Below are 18,044 nucleotides of genomic sequence, written 5' to 3'. Positions count from 1 at the left end.
GGCAGAAATTCGGGGGAAGATGGTTACAGCATTGCATACGTACAACAGAGCAGAGTCATGTAGCCTGCAATAAGAAAACATCCATCATTCTCCCTCACAACTGACTTCACTAGAGCAATTGGTGATGGGAGATGTTACCAAAAGCCATCGATGTCAACATCCAGTCCAGTCCAGTTATATTGCGAACTGAATGCGTTGTATTGAAAGCTAGAACTGTTTGTTCAGTGACTGTGATTGATGTCAGTCTCCATGCAATGCAACTGTGTCGCTGGAGGATTTCACTCTCCTATTGGTGATAGTGCGCTATCCCAGTGTAGGAGCAGATGCATCAGCTCCAACAGTAACAGAGATCAGCAGCTGCACAGTCGTGGAGAGGACAGATCTGTATCTGTGAATAATGGACTGGATAATTACACCAATGGAGAGGAGGTTTTCCTTGGGTCTTTTCAACATTTCCCTCTATTGAGAATTTCTACCATATCGGATATTAGCGGTGCTGAATATCATTTTGGGCGGGGTGGACGGTGTGTTACTAACATATTCTCGCTATTGTTGGTGTTCTCTACCTCTGTCCATTCATTAATCCCATAAACAAATTTGAACTTCATTGCAATTTCTCTTATCTATATTTGTCAAAGAAAGAAACTATTATCTTCAATTCAAATTGCTGTCTCCATTCATCTGAATTGCAGATCACTTACAAACATCTGAGAACAAAACTGTGAACAACCTCGAGATCCCCTTTTGCCCTGAACTGATGTATGTCCCATGTTCCCTTTGTATATAAACCTGTCCACTACCAGATTCTAACATCCCCAATGTCCATCTCTGTATCAGTGCTGTGGCTGAACAACCCATTGTCTGCGCTTTGGTAAAATTCAGACTTTATATTTCAAACTCTCTTCTGGCCACTTTTCCACTTACAAGTATTTCAATCACAAAATCGTTCTTGTCTCGGACGTTACTTCATGATTATTACGATGTATCTGAGTAGGGATGTCGCTGGATGTAATTCAGGAGCAAAGCTTATTAAACGAAAGACATTGTTTCAAGCGACTTTGAAGATTAAGCCAAATAAAAGAAGATGTGAAATTGCATAATAAATGCAAAGAAAAGAACAGAAAGTGCTGGGAGCTTTTCTGAACTGAAAATAGTTGGAAAATAGTGTGAATAATGCTGGTGACAGGGAAGTCTGCTTTGAAGGGGAGGAGGAGTGAGTTAAATCGATAGAGAAAAAGAGAGTTAGAAGAAAATGAGCAAACAAAGCGATTGATAATCAGCTGGGATGGAAATAAAATGTGAGATTCACTTTGTTTATTTTTAACTTTTCCCATCTTCCTGAACATCATGTCCATGTCGGTACATGTATATCCCGCTTTTCAAAAATTCACTTTTTGCCACTTCAGTTTCCGAAAAACCTCTATTACGTTCTGTTTTCGCTAACCAAAAGAAATCCGATGAGGATTTCACTTTTTCCAAGAAAGATGATTTTTTCCCACATAATTTAATGCTACTTCACTTTACGCCATATCAGGTTATGAAAGGTTTTGTAGGAACCTCTTCTTTCAGATACCGAGGGAAACCTGTATATAGCTAAAGAAAATGAGGTCTGCAGATGCTGGAGATCACAGTTGAAAATGCGTTGCTGGTTAAAGCACAGCAGGTCAGGCAGCATCCAAGGAATAGGAAATTCGACGTTTCGGGCATAAGCCCTTCATCAGGAATGAAACCTGTATATATCTAAGATCACGTTTAAAGCGATTTGATCTAACTTGTCTGTCTTCCCTGAGTGTCGTCATCTTCTTAAATTCATTAATGTGAAATAGGTATCGCTGGCTGGGCCAGCATTAGTTCACTTTTTTGCTTGCCCTTGAGAAGACCTTGAGACTCAATGGCACTTACAAAGAGTGAGGCACTCAAGGTGACAGCTGCACAGGAGGTGTGCAAAGCAAGATCGACTTTCACAAGATTAATATTATTTGAAAATTTACAGATTTCAATGCGTCAGTGTAATTACGGTAGGGAAGAAGGTATTCCTGAGCATGCTGGTCCATGTTTTCAAGCCTCTGTATCTTCTCCATTTTGGAAGAGGTTGCAGGAGATCATTATCGGTTTTGGAGAGATATTTGATGTTGCCCGCCTTTCGCTGACAATGAGAAGTATAAATGAGTGGAAGGTTGTCTTCCATGATCGTCCGGGCTGTGCACACAACCGTCTGTAGTTTCTTACGGTCCTGGAAAGAGCTGTTACCGTCAAACTATTATGCACAGGAATAGAATGCTTTAAGTTGCCAGTATGCAGAGCACTCAGAGAAGGCAGTTCCAGTATATGTAGCAATTGGCTGTTAAATGGATATCCAAGTTCTGATTGCTTTTCTGACAACAATTGAAATTTAACCAATAAATTTAAATTATGTCCAAGATACCAAAACACAGTTGAGTTTATTTTGTTGCCAACATCCAACCAAAGAACCATCACCTGCTTCCAAAGAATAGAGAAGCCATTACCATCACAACGAGGGAGAAACAGACAGACACGTATAAGAAGAGAGAGAACACAGCGACGGAAACAGAAGGACAGGAAGTAAAACAGAGAAAGGAAACAAAACAAGAAACAAACAGTCACATGGACAGGGAGAAGGGGAGATAGTAAGTTCAGGGAAAGAAACAGAAGACAGAGAAAAGGAAAACACAAGGAAACAGACAGTGTGAGAGAAATAGTGAGACACAAAGCACACAGTGAGCTGGGGATGGAAAATGGGAGGTGCTGGGGATGAGGACCAGAGAGAGCTTGGAGTGAGCTGGGGGGAGGGAGATGAGGATTTACTTTGACCAGAACCAAGGTGTACAGGCTGATCATAGTAAGCAACGATGCGCAGAACGGTGGCTGTAAAACATGCCTGAGAGGCATGCAGGTTACGCTGCACAGAGCGTGCGCAAGGCGAGATCAACATGAACAAGATCACTATTATCTGAGATTAGAGAGTACATTCATTAGTCTAATAACAATCAGGAAGAAACTTTTAATGAACCAGCTGCTCAGTGTTTTCAAGCTTCCATATCTTTTAGCCTGATGGAAGAGGTTGGAGGAGACCATTACTGGGGTGTGATTGGTCTTTGATAATGTTAGAACAACACATTCCAGCACAGAAACAGGCCATTCGGTGGTCCAAGCCTGCGCCGATCCAAATCCTCTATCTAAATCTGTCGCCTATTTTCAGGTTATGAGCGTCCATTTGCTCCCTGTCAATTTATGTATCTTTCCAGAAACATCTTAAATGGAACCACTGGTCACAGTTCTCCATTATGAGAAACTCTCTCCCACTACTATTCTCTGCCTCCTGTTGCCCAGCCAGTTCTTTCTCCACGTAGCTAGCGCAGCATGTGACTTTCACTTTCTCCATAACCCAACCGTGGGGAAATATACCAAACGCCTTCCTGAAGTCCATGTACATGACATCAACAGTATCTCCCTCATCAATCAACTATTCTATTGAGTTGTTAAAACGTGACCTTCCCTGCACAAAGCCATGTTGCCCATCACTGATAAGACTATTTTCATCTAAATGAGAGTAGATCCTAACCATCAGTAGATACTCTAGCAGATTCCCTACCTCTGACATTAGTCTCACCGGTCTATAATTGACTGGATTATCCCTACTGCCTTTCTTAAACAAGGGATTGACAATTTTCCAGTCGTCCGGGGCCTCAGCCGTGTTCAAGGATTCTGCAAAGATATGTGTTAATGCCCCAGCTATTTCCTGTCTCCCTTCCCTCAGTACTCTGGGGTAGATATTGACAGCCTATCTGCGGCAAAGAGCCATGTAAATGAAATCAATGGTTGGGATGTTAGAGTCCGTGTAGGTCATAGCTGTGCACCCAACCTTCTGTAGTTTCTCACGATCCTGAGTAGAGCAGTTGCCATACCAGGCTGTTATGCACCGGGACAATACGCTCTCAATGATGCATCTGTAGAAGTAGCACATGCTGGATTTTCTGTATCACCTCAGGAAGGAGAGGCATTGTTGAATATTCCCGACCGTCGCACCTATGTGGGAAGTTCAGGACAGGTGGTGAGTTATCGTCACTCCGAGGGACTTGATGCTCTGCATTCCCTCAAACGGTTGATGTAGATGGAGTATGTTCCCATCTTTCTTCATAAAGTCAGTGATCATTCCTTTACATTGCCGGATTAGAGAGAGAGGTCATTACCAACACACCATGCCACCAAGCCCTATATCCCCTTTCTACATTCTGACACATTATTGTTCGATATCCGTACTGCTATCGTGATGTCATCAGCGAACTTGTAGCTGGCGTTGTTTGGAATTTGGAAACTCAGCCGTGGCTGTATAGGGAGTACGTAGGAGGCTGAGAACAGAGCCGTGGTTGAACATGGAGGGCATTAGGGGGCTTAGGACATAGCCATGGGAGTACAGGGAGAACAGTAGGGGGCTGCTGAAACAACCGTGGGTGTACAGGGAGTACAATAGTTGTTTGAGGGCACAGTCGTTGGTGTACAGAGAACACCCTAAGGGGCTGAGGACACAACCGTGGGTGTACCAGGAGTACCATAAGGGGCTGAGGGCACAGACGTGAGTGTGCATGGAGAACAGTGGGGGGCTGTGGACACAGCCGTGGGTGCACAGTGAATACAGTAGGGGGTTGAGGTCACATCCGTGGATGTTCAGGGGAGTACAGTAAGGTGCTGAGGGCACAGCCATTGGTGTATTGGGAGGACAGTAGTGGGCTGAGAGTGCAGCCGTGGGTGTACAGGAAGTATTGTCGGGTGTTCAGAACACATCCTTCAGCAGCTTTAGTGTTGACTGTTATTGTGGAGGAGGTGGTTTTAACCTATCTTTACGATTGTGGGTCAGAAATCTGAGGAGCCAGTTGCAGAGGATGGAACCAAGACCAAGGTCGCGGAGTTTTGTGATTAGTCTGCAAGGGATAATGATTTTGAAGGTGGAGCTTTAGTTAATGAGCAGGAGTCTGGTGTAGGTGTCCCTGTTGTCCAGATGTTACAGGGATGCGTGCAGGCTCGGATATTGCATCCGTTGTGAACCCGTTACATCAGTCGGCAAATTATAGGGCAGCAGGGCAGGCCGGGAGACTGGCGTTGGTGTAGGCAACAAGCAGCCTCTCAAAGTAATTCATGATTATTGAGGTCGGAGTCACTGGATGGTCGTCTCGAAGGCCATGCTCCGTGCGCTTTCTCACTTACAAGGATGATGATAGCCTTCTTGAACCAGTTTGGGACTTAGCCTTCTGGAGGGAGAGGCTGAAGTTGTATGTGAATACCTCTGCTAGTTGATACAAAACAGGATCTGTGTGCTCAACCAGAAACACTGTCTAGGCCCATCACTTTCTTTGATTTGACTCATTGAAAACTGACCTTGCCTGCAGCGGTGACAACACACACAGGTACATCTGGGGCTTTCACGGCTAGTGTCAGCCCTCAGTGACAGTCACACAGTCATTTATGACCGACATCCCCTCCCCCCACCTCCCTCTGTCGTCTTCAACACAAAATGACATTGCTTAGTGTGAGCACCACACAGTCAGCATTGAGACTGATTGCCATTAATAGACTGGGATCGTGTGCCATCAATTTCTGTGTCACCATAATGCGGTAAATTCAGAATAAAATGGTGGGCAGGGTGTCAGTGGCAGTGGTGCAAGGAGTGAAGACTTTGCAGGTGTAATTCCAGTCATGCTGCTTTAAACTAAATGGAGTCATGCATCTTGAGCGTTGCGCCTTTTCAATGGTGGATAGTCATTAGGTAGTCAGGAAGTGCCAGTTATTCGAACCATCTGACCTGGCGGCACTTTTACTAGGTTTGCAGATGATACAATGATGATTGGATAGGCAGGTGATATTGAGGAAGTGGGGAGGCAGCAGAAAGACTAGGACAGATTAGGACACTGGGAAAACACATGGCTGATGGAACACAACATGGGAACGTGTGAGATTATGCACTTCAGTAGGCGGAATACAGGCAGATACTATGTTCTAAAAGCCTTCATGAAATCTGAAGCACAAAAGGAGTTTGGAGTCCTCACCGTCTCTTACAGTTAATGCGCAGGTGCAGTTGGCAGTTAGGAAAGCAAATGCAAGCTAACGTTCATTTCAAGGGAGTGTGAATACAAGGGCGGCGACATACTGCTGAGAATGCAATAGGCTATGGTCAGACAGCATTTGGATTATTGTGAGCTGTCCTGGGGAATGATCTACGGGTGTTGGACATGATCTATCCTGGGAATGATGGCTTGTCATATGAGCGGCAGTTGAGGGCTCTATGTCTGTACTCAATGGAATTTAGAAGAATGGGGGGGGGCGCAACTGTTTGAAACTGAGTGATTACTGCAAAGATTGATACAGCAGAGTTTAGAAGATATTTACATTAGTTTTAGAGACGAAGACAAAATGGCACATTTTCAAAGTGAAGAGATAGGCTGATGGCCTAAATCTATTGCTATATCTCATGCCCTTATGGTCATACAGTCTATTATTCAGTGCAGAATTGTAAGTCTCAGACCTACTCTTCTAACCCTTGTATCTGTATGTTGATTTGACTTCACCCTCTGTTCAATGGTAACCCCTGTAATATGAACGGTGGGAGGATTCAGTGTCAGCCGGTAGAGCAGTAATATGTTGAATATAAGTTGCTATCTGTGAGTCTCATCTGGAGGGAGTGCATTGTCTCTACGATGATTGTCATTTTCAGTCTGGTATTTTTGAAGGATCGATCCTGCTACGCTAATATTGTTGAATTTAACAAAACAGGTGAAAGTTATCACAGCGCTCAGCAACAATATTTCATGGAACACTGATCACCCTTCTAATAACAGAAAGGTCTAAGATGTTCATCATTAGAAACAGTGCTTTCCTGTTCATGTTCAAATCAGACAACCTATCCCATCGAGGTGCTCAAATTGGAACTACTTAAACTTTTGTTGTGGTTCTGTTCATCGAGCTGGGAATTTGTGTTGCAGGCGTTTCGTCCCCTGTCTAGGTGACATCCTCAGTGCTTGGGAGCCTCCTGTGAAGCGCTTCTGTGATCTTTCCTCCAGCATTTGTAATCTGCCGCTTGCGGTTGTCAGTTCCAGCTGTCCGCTACAATGGTCGGTATATTGGGTCCAAGTTGATGTGCTTATTGATTGAATCTGTGGATGAGTGCCATGCCTCTAGGAATTCCCTGGTTGTTCTCTGTTTGACTTGTCCTATAATAGTAGTGATGTCCCAGTCGAATTCATGCTGCTTGTCATCTGCCTGTGTAGCTACTAAGGATGGCTGGTCGTGTCGTTTCGTGGCTAGTTGGTGTTCATGGATGCGGATCATTAGCTGTCTTCCTGTTTGCCCTATGTAGTGTTTTGTGCAGTCCTTGCATGGAATTTTGTACACTACATTTGTTTTGCTCATGCTGGGTATCGGGTCTTTCGTTCTTGTGAGTTGTTGTCTGAGAGTGGCTGTTGGTTTGTGTGCTGTTATGAGACCTAGTTGTCGCAGTCGTCTGGCAGTCAGTTCGGAAATGCTCTTGATGTATGGTAGTGTGGCATTTGTGAGCTGTTTTGGGGTTTTGACCCAGCAACAGTGAAAGAATTGTGATATATTTCCAACTCAGGATGTTGACTGGTTTGGAGGGGAGTTTGAAGGCGGTGGTGTTCGCAAGAGCCTGCTGCCTTTGTCATTCTAGACGGAAGTGCTCGTAGGATTGGAAGGTGCTGTCTGAGGATCTTTGGAGACCACGGGAGGAGGTCAAAATGGATCATCCACTCGAAACTTCTGACTGAAGAATTCTGCAAAAGCTTCAGCCTTATCTTTTGCACTGATGTGCTGGGCTCTTCCATCATTGAGGATGGGGATATTTGTGGAGACCCCTACTCCGGTGAGTTGTTTAATCGTCCAACACCATCCAAGATCAGAGGAGGAGGACTGCAGAGCTTAAATCGGATGCATTCATTGTGGGATTGCTCAGTTCAGTCTGTCCCTTGCTGTTTATGATATCTGGCATGCAAATATTTCTGTTTGGAAGCTTCAGCAGATTAACATTTTATCTTTGTATATTCCTGGTTCAGCTCCTGGCATGCCCTCCTGCATTCTCCATTGAACCAGAGTTGATTGTCTGGCTTGATGGTAATGGTTGAGTGGGGGATATTATGGGCTGTGACATTACAGTTAGTGCTTGAGTACATTTCTGTTGCTATTGATGGTCCACAGTGTCTTATGGACGCTCAGTCTTGAGTTGCTAGATCTCTTCAAAGTCGGTGCCATTTAGCGTGGCGATAGTGCCACACAACACAATAGTGTTTATTCTGAATGTGACCTTGAGACTTTTACCGATACTCTCATGGACAGATACATCTGCAGTTGGTAGATTGGTAAGGATGAGGTCATGTATGATTTTTTTTAACCCTCTTGCTCTTTCCCTCACCACCTGCTGCCGACCGAATCTAGAATCCACGTCCTTTAGGACCCGACCAGCGTGATCAGTAGTACTGCTGCCAAACCATTCTTGGTGGTAAACTTTGAAATCTCCCATCCAGAATACACTTTGTGCCCTTTCCACAGTCAGTGTTTTCTCCAAGTGTTGTTTAACATGGAGGAGCACTGACTCAGATGAGAAACGACGTTACGTGATAATCAGTAAGAGACATCTTTATCCATGTTTAATCTGAAGCCATAGGACGTCATTGGGTCTGGAGTCAATTTTGGGGACTCCCAGAGATAATACCTACGACTGTATCTCACTGAGCTGCCCCATCTGCTGGACCAGTCCAGCCTTTGGAGCAGGACATATCCAGGAATGGTGAAGGTGGTATCTGGGTTATTTCTGTAAGGTATGATCCCGTGAGTATGACTATGTCAGGCTGTTGCTTGACTAGTCTGTAAGGCAGTTGTCCCAATTTTGGCACTACCCCTTAGATGATAGTAAGGAAGGTTTTGGACGTTCTACAGTGATATTTCTAATGTTGACTTTTCCAGTGCAGAGTTTGATGCCAGTTGGTCCAGCCGGTTTCATTTCGTTGAAACTTTGTAATGCTTGGTACAACTGAATGACTCACAAGACCATTTCAGGGGACGATTGAGAGTCAATGACATTGCTGTGGGTCTGGAGTTGCATGTCTGCCAGACCAGGTGAGGATGAATGGATATCAGAGATCCAGATATTCTGAAAATCAGCAATGCTTTCCTTTTCATAGGTAGATTCTTAATTCCAGAGAAATTTTAAAATGATTGAATTGAATTTCCACCATCTACAGTGGGGGAATTCGAACCTGGGTCCAAAGAACAGGAGATGATTTTCTGGACTGATAATCTATCGGTAATATCGTGAGGCCTACTTGGAACCATATGTTGTACTCAACTGCCAATTCTTGTGTTACCCTGTTTGTCATTCATTATGTTATTCAGTAATCTCATCAATCATTAAATCCTGATTCAAATGCACAGACATGAACGTCCTCTCGACTGCTTGGATTTCATTCAATCTGTTTCGTTTGAACAGGCATTTCAAGGCAGCTGCACATCAGAAAAGAACAGGAAGGAAGAATGGCTGACTGTGCACTGTACGTGTCACCAGACCAGCATGTCTGTCCAGGCACCTAAAGTATTTATTGTGGATCAGAGAACCTCAGAATTATTAGAGCACAGTTGGAGGCCATTCATCCCATCGAGGTGTCACAAGCTCTCCAACAGCACAAACAGAGATAGAGAGAGTGTGTGGAGATAGATGGTGTGTGAGAGAAATAAACAGAGAGAAAGAATTTGAAGAGAGATAAACTGAGAGAGGATAGAAAGGGGAGTGACTAACTAAGTGAGAGAGGTGTAAGATGAGTTTGAAGTTAGACAGATCAGGAGACCGCATTTGAGTATATAAATATGGGCAGATAGAAATTAGAAGTTTTATTTAGAAATTTCTCTTTGTCTGGGCGCCATACCCTGTCAGCACTATGCTGATACTGGCTGTCATTCCAGAGTATTTATTTCCAAAAATATCACATAATTTACTGACAACGAAACAGAACCCATTAGGCCAATAGATTGGTTCCATGCGGAAAGCAGAGTTTTTAAATAGACTGTGCCCCAAGAGCAACAGGAAATGATATCACCACCCCCCCTCCCCGTACTGTATGAGAGACTAGGCCAGAGAATCTCAGTGAGGAGCCTCACTAACTGAGGGGAAATAAGCATCTCAGCTGTGGGTGAAATAATAATCGATAAAGTTTGCACACCACTTACCTAGTTTTGTAATCCTCATTTCAATTTATATAGCACAGTATCAGGTGTGCATTCTATCAACCTTACCTCTTTGTACTTTGCATATATTAGTATATGCAGAAAATCATGTTGTTTCTGTTGTTGCATGAATGCATTTCATTAATATTGTCTCTGCTATTTTCTCATTGTAAATGTATCCTTGAATCTGTTCTTCATATGAGTTATAAAGAGTAACGTTCCAATACTGGTGACTGGAGAACAGCACTGTCCCTCTACCCACTCTAAACAAACATGTCCCCAGTCCTCTCCATCTTCTGTCTTTCCCCAATGTCATAATCACAATGTAATTGAAGTCCATTAAATGACACTTCACCACAGTTCGTTAACATGGATACCATCAACAACATAACCCACACCTGCCCTGTCTCATTCTGGAATAACAATTTGAATTATGTTTGTCACTTACAATTCTCTGTTAACATGTCCATGCCATTCGTTTGTTGTAACCTAGGTTTTCTTAGGCACACTTTGCCATCAGAGCATGGATGAAAGATGGTCTCTCAATGTTTTACAGATATTGCAATGACTGATCTGTAGTTACAGGATTTATTTCTCTATTTATGAGCAGAAAAGCACGTTTATGTTCCGTCAAGCCTCTGGCATTACTTCCATGTCCAAGGTAGATTGAATGATTACACACAATCAATCTGCGATCTTCAACATTCCTTCCTTCAGTCACATTCACATATCACACCTAGAAAGCATAAAGGTTCAAAGTTATTTTGAACTTTAATAAAACAGTATTGAATTCCATTCGGTTAACTGGAGTTATTTGTTCAGTGATTGTGATTGCGTCAGTCTCCGTGGATCCTAATCATTCCGAGAGAGTTTCTCTCTTCTATCAATAAGGGAATGCTTTCAGTGTTTTATCCCATAGTATGAGCGGGAGCACAATCCACACCAGTAGCAGGGATCAGCAGCTCCAGAGAGGTGGAGGAGAGATCAGTCTGTGAGAACATTAGACTGAACTGTTCCAACAATGAACAGGCGTTTATCCTATGGTCTTTACTGGCTTTCCCAGCCTTGGATATCATTAGCATATCAGATTGAAGATGCACTGATGGTTATTCAAGCTGGTTACTATCCTATTCTTGCTATAGTTGGTGTTCCTGGTAAGTCACTCTGTCTGTCGACTGAACTGAATTGATGCTGATGATATATAAATTTTGTAAAAGTGCAAGTCAACTTTTTCAGTTCCAATCAATTATTTCCTTGGAAATAATAACTAGCAAATTATTATTGACAAATTACTCCAAATATGCGAGGATGAAACACACTGTTCTCAACCTTCTTGATTCATTTTCTCCTGCAAAGTGTACATCTCCACATCATCCCCACATACCAATCCTGTCCAGTACAAGCATTAAGTCGTCCAAGTATCCTCCTCAGCCTCAGTGCAACTTCGGAATAAACCATTGTTTGCACCTTTGTTAATTCTGGATACATGTTTCAAGCCCCTTCTTACCACGTGTGCGTTGCACAGTAATTGAACTTGAGATGTTTAACATTTTTCTCTGTGCAGAATCTGAAAGTTTGGAAGATAGTGTATGGTGTTCACTTCATTGGCTTGTAATCTAGATTCACAGAACAACAATCTGTTGATACCGGCTTGCCTGATGCCCATTAGAGAAGGCAATGGGTCATACTTCCCTGGTCAGGTCTCTGTTTAACTGCAAATTTACAGCAATTTGTCTCACTATTTACTGTCCTGTGGAACAGCTAAACCAGCCACTCAGTTCAAGGTCAGCACAACATGCTGGCCTGACCAGGACTGCACACGTCCCGTGAGGGAAAAAAACAAAAGTGAAGGCAGCTCCCTTCCTCTGCCTGTTTCCCATAATCCGACACCTGATTGCCATTCAGGTAGGTGGCCATTCACTGTTTGAGACGCATTCTTTGTGATTGAGTCTCTCCTTGGGAGTGATGTCCATCTCGATAGGCACCTCTGGTGTTGGCTTTTTTGATGCTGACCTACAGATGTAAGGATATTTGACTTTCCACATCAGTGTTAATGCATTGTAAATGAATGGTCTCCTTTGTCACATGAAGGAAACGGAGCCAGCTAAGTGAGGGAAAGGAATTATTGCGATCAAACTTGAGAGATTTTTTTTGAGGCAGTATTTGGGGTATTGTGGACAGATTTTCTCTCCTTTACAAGGAGTGATCTCCTTACCGCAGAGAGAGTGAACAGGGGTTCTACCAGATTAATCCCTGGGATAATGGCATCATGGGGAGTGAATAAATTTTGATCTGTAGTGCTTTCAAAGAATAAGAGATGATTGAATTGAATACTGAGTGGGATGGGTAAGCAGTAAATGCATTTAAACAGATAATGAGAAGGTGATAAATACCATGTCTGCTGTTTTACTCAGGATGCCTGATTCTGGATAGTTTAAGTGCCTCTGAGGACGTTACGCCCACCCACCTCAAACTCCACTCCCCACGGTGATTGAGAGGGACAGAGAAGTCCAGGTTTGGAATACACTCTCCCCACATTAATACAGTGCAGTTGGTGTGTGATCCTGCACTGAATGTCATATTAACCACCACCCTGATAGCAGCCACAATACGTTCAATCTAAAACAGTTTACTATTCCCACCAGGACTGTGCACACAACGACACTGGGCACTCCCTCACCCGCTGGGGACACTGGGGTAAAGACCCTGCCATTGAAAGGAACAGAATAATTACAATCCAATTTAATAGCAAATCAGAGTAAACAGGCTGAATGACATCCATCTGCTCTGTCATTTTGTAGTCTTCTGTTTATCCTCGTCAATCTGCAAATAAATGGTCCATATGTCTACCTTGTCAAACAGGTTTGGTGGAGGTGATAGATATAAGATCCTCTGGCCATTGGACTGAGTCAGTGGGCTCCACCTTCCTGGTAAATGAGGTCACACTTACGTTTTTATAATCACGTTTATCCACTTTAAAAAAAAGGCCTTGCTCGAGTTCTGCTGAAAGGATATTCGAATTTTGGAGACGCTAGAATATGTCACGTGCCAGTGAGATTAGGCAAAGGATGGTAGTACAGTTAAATACACGGGCAAAAAGCTGGTAGCACTTCTGATATGTGGATGATTGGGATTGCCGACTCGGTAGGCAATCGGTAGCCAAGGAGGACGGGATGGACCTGAAGTAGCAGCAGGCTTTGATGTGTGGATCTTTGGGTGTCCCGGGTCAGTAGGATATACACAAGAAGGACGGGATGGACCTGAACAGGCAGCAATCTACAATATGTGGATCATTGGGATTCCCGGGTCGGTAGGATTTGCACAAGAAGGACGAAATGGACCTGTACTGGTGGCAATCTCCTGGCAGGCAGGTTTCCGATTGTCACTCCGGAGGGTTTAAACTAGTGTGGCACTGTGGAGTGGGAACCAGAGCAGTCGGTCCACAATACAGTGACTAATGAGGAATTGGAGACTAAAAGTAGTGCATCTAAAACCAACAACAAAGAAGGAGAGGGCGCTGAAGACAATGGGACTAGCAACCTGAAGTTTTATTAGTTTCATGTGAGGAATCTGGCAGGTAAGTACTTGGATATTGTATGAGTACATATAACTACAATGTAAATATTACCAAGAATTCGTGAGAGAGGGACAAGAGAGCAATCAATCCAGTGGGTCCAGAAATACTTGCTGAATATGCAGTGAGTGGCTGGAGACAGTCGTTTAAAGTGAAATAATTATTCAGCACTCTATCGAAATCGGACCATGTGGAATGCAGGTACAGATTGAACTGACAAAGGAGGAAACTGGAATTGTCTGTCTACAATCTTTTCTGTTTTACTGATAGTCTTTTGTAATCTCCTGTCACCGGAAAATAGCAGCAGAAAGTACTTCAGGGAAACTCAAACCAAATATCAGGTATGTATCTGATGTGCTTGGCGGAAGTGCATTTATTTCAATGCAAGGATTATTATGGGTAAACAGTTGAATTTAGAGCCTGAATCCCTACATGGGACTACGATGTTGCAAACATTATAGGGACTTTGTTGAGAAAGAGACAGGACTGGCTGCTCAACTTTCCAGGTTTTGTTTTAGATGATATAGACGGGAAGCTAAAAGAGAGAGAGGAGTTGCATTACTAATCAGGGAGTTTGTTACATCTGCACTTAGGACGTACTGGAAGGCTCATCTACTGAGGCAACAAGGAGAGAGCTCAAGATATGATGGATGCATGTGTTAGGATTGTACTGCGTTCCCTCCAACTGTCACCGAGAAATTGAGGAACAAATATGTCGACCGATTATGGAAATGTGAGTTGCCATAGTGAGGGACTTTAACATCCCCAATAACATTCCCCTGGGAATCATTTACAGCAGGAGGCTGAGACGGGGTAGAATTTCTTAAGCGCACCCAAGAAAGTTATTTGCAGCGGCATGTGGATAGTCCAACTACAACATGGGCCACACTGGACCTCATAGTAGAAAATGAGCATGTCCACGTGACTGACCATTCAGGAAAAGATCATTTTAGAAACAGTGATAACAATGCCCTCAGGTTTGAGATAGCTACGATCATGGAATAAGTCAGGATCTTTGAAAGTTAGTAAATTGGAGGAAGGCAAATCCACATCAGGCAGAAGCGAGGGGCTGTTAATTGGAAGGAGCAGCTGTCAGGAAAATCCAATCCCATGGCGGGACTGTTTATTAAATCCTGATTTCAATATCGTCTGGTGAATGTCCTCCCAACTGCTCGAATGTCAATCTATTTTGTTTGAACAGATATTTAGAGGATATTGCATGTCAGAAAACAGGAAGTGATAATGAATGATTGTGCACTGTGTCCTTCGCAGGACCAGCTTGTTTCTCCAGGCACTGAAAGTCTTTATTGTGGGTCAGACAACTTCAGAAATAATATGGCACAGACGGAGGCAATTTAGCCCATCCTCCATCCACAAGCTCTCCAACTGCACTATGCGAAAGCAGAGAGAGTTATTGGAGATACAGAGAGAGGGAGAGATACAGACAAAGACACATATATATATAGAGAGAGATAAATAGAAAGAAAGTATGTGAAGGGAGGTCAACAGAGTGGATAGAAAGAGGAGCGACTGACTGAGTGGGAGAAACGGGTGTTAGAAGAAAGTGAACCTGGATAGATCAGGAGTCAGCATGAGGAAAATAGACAGAAGATGGACATTTTATTTAGATATTCCCCTGGACTGCAAGCCCTTTGTCTGGTGCCATACACTGTGAGCACTGTGCTGATACTAGCTGTCATCCCAGATCATTTATCTCCAAAAACATCACAGAGCTGGGTTTCTGACAGTTAAACGGAATCAAATAGACCAATTGATTGGTTCCAGGGAGAAAGTGGATTAACTTAAACAGACTGGGCGAACAGCAGCAGGAACTGACAAGCCCCCGAAATACTGTGTGTGGGACTGGACCAGAGAATCTCAGTGAGGGAGATCACTGTCAAAGGGAAAATCAGCATCTCAGCTGTGGGCCGAATAATGATTGATAACGTTTGCACAGCACTTCCATGGTTTTGTAATTCACATTTCAATTTATACAGCTCAAGTTCATGAGTGTATTTTACCAGTCTCATCTGTTTGTACTTTATAGATTTTGGAATGTACAACAAGTCATTTTGTACCTGTTTTTTGTGTTGCATATGCATATTGAATTATGGGGGAAGAAGGGACTTGTTCTGATGGTATGGTCTTCATTTGAACAATGTTGGGACCAGAGTCCTAACAAATCACGAAATTAGGGCTGCCGTCAGATCTTTCAACTAACCTTTAGGTTTGGGTGGGATTTCAGTTATAGGGGAAATTAGAAAACTTGAATTCTAAGAGGAGGTAAGAGTGAAGAACGCAGGAGAGTTAAATGAAATCTCGAGCACAGGCACAAATATGACACAGTGTATTGAAAGTGTAAACAATCAAACTTCAAGCACACTGGACAGACAAATGAAACTCAGAGGATGGACAGTTAATATAGGACTGTGAGTGTTATATCTGCATGCATGCCGTATAAGAAATAAGGTAAATGAACTTGTAGCGCAGATTGAAATTGGCAGAGACGTGCTGCCAAGGAATCAGGATTGACAGCTGATGCATTCACGAGTATGCATCCTATCGAAAAGATAGGTTGAGTCGGGGGTAGTAAGAATGAAAATAAATCAATCGTAAGAATCCTGGTCTCCTTGCTATCGGAAGAATGTTGTGAAACTTGAAAGTATTCTGAAACATTTACAAGGATTGGACTATTGGGGCTACATGCAGAAGGGGACTAGGCTGGGGTTGTTTGCCCTGGAGCTTCAGAGGCTGAGGGGTGACCTTATAGCCGTTTAGAAAATCACAAGGAGCATGCATGGGATAAATAGACAAATTATTATCTCTGGGGTGGGGGAGAACTACAGGGCATAGGTTGAGGTTGAGAAGGGAAAGATTTAAAAGTTACCACAGAAGCAAGTTTTATTTTATCATTCACAGGGTGGTGTATGTATATGGAAACAACTGCGGGAGGAAGTGGTGGACACTAGTCCCATTCCAACATTTAAAAGGCATCTGGATGGGTATGCAAAGAGGAGGTGTAAAAAGGATACAGGCCAAGTGCTGGCAAATGGGGCTAGATTAGGTTGGGTCATCTGATTGGCATAGATGAGTTGGACCGAAGGATCTGTTTCCATTCTGTTCATCTGTACAGCTGTACAGCTCTCTGACTGTACAGCTCTCTGACTGTATGACATAAAATAGGGTAATATGGCACAAAATCGGTCTGGGTAGAATTGAGTATCCCCAAAGGTTGAAAAAAGAAATATAGATGTTTAATGAAACCTTTAAAGAGCAGGTGTGCATGCTGGAATGGATAGAGGTGGAGGAAGCTGATGTTCTGAAAATTTTGTCTAACATTAAGATTGATAAGTCGCCAGGCCCTGACCAGACTTGTCTTCGGCTGCTTTGGGAAATGAGAAACGCGATTGCTTCGCCACTTGCGAAGATCTTTGCATCCTCACTCTCCACTGAGTGGTACCTGCGGACTGGAGACAGGCAAATGTAATTCCTCTCTTCAAGGAAAGAAATAGGGAAATCCCTGACAATTACAGACCAGTAAGTCTCACGTCTGCTGTCTGCAAGGTGTTAGAAAGGATTCTGAGAGATGGGATTTAGGACCATCTGGAAGAGCATGGCTTGATTAAATGCAGTCAACCCGGTTTTGTGTGGGGAAGGTCATGCCTCACGAATCTTATCGAGTTCTTTGAGGATGTGAATAGAAAAGTTGATGAGGGTCGAGCAGTTGATGTGGTGTATATGGACTTCAGCAAGGCATTTGATAAGATTCCCCATGGTGGGCTCATTCACAAGGTCAGGACGATGGGATACAGGTGAACTTAGCTGTCTGGATACAGAATTGTCTGGCCAGCAGAAGACAGCAAGTGGATGTAGAAGGAAAATATTCTGCCCGGAAGTCAGTGGTGAGTGGTGTTCCACAAGGCTCTGTCCTAGGGCCTCTACTGTTTGTAATTACTATTAACGACTTGGATGAGGGGATTGAAGGATGGGTCAGCAAGATTACAGAGCGAAGGTTGGAGGTGTCGATGACAGTATAGAGAGGGCTGTTTTAGGCTGCAGCGGGACATTGACAGGATGCAGAGAAGGGCTGAGAAGTGGCAGATGGAGTTCAACCTGGATAAATGCGAAGTGATGCATTTTGGAAGGTCGAATTTGAAAGCTGAATACAGGATAAAGTATAGGATTCTTGGCAGTGTGGAGGAACAGAGGGATCTTGGTGTGCAGGTACATA

The sequence above is a fragment of the Hemiscyllium ocellatum genome, chromosome 46 (genome assembly GCF_020745735.1).
Source record: "Hemiscyllium ocellatum isolate sHemOce1 chromosome 46, sHemOce1.pat.X.cur, whole genome shotgun sequence".
NCBI lineage: Eukaryota > Metazoa > Chordata > Chondrichthyes > Orectolobiformes > Hemiscylliidae > Hemiscyllium > Hemiscyllium ocellatum.
This window is presented reverse-complemented; position numbering follows the sequence as displayed.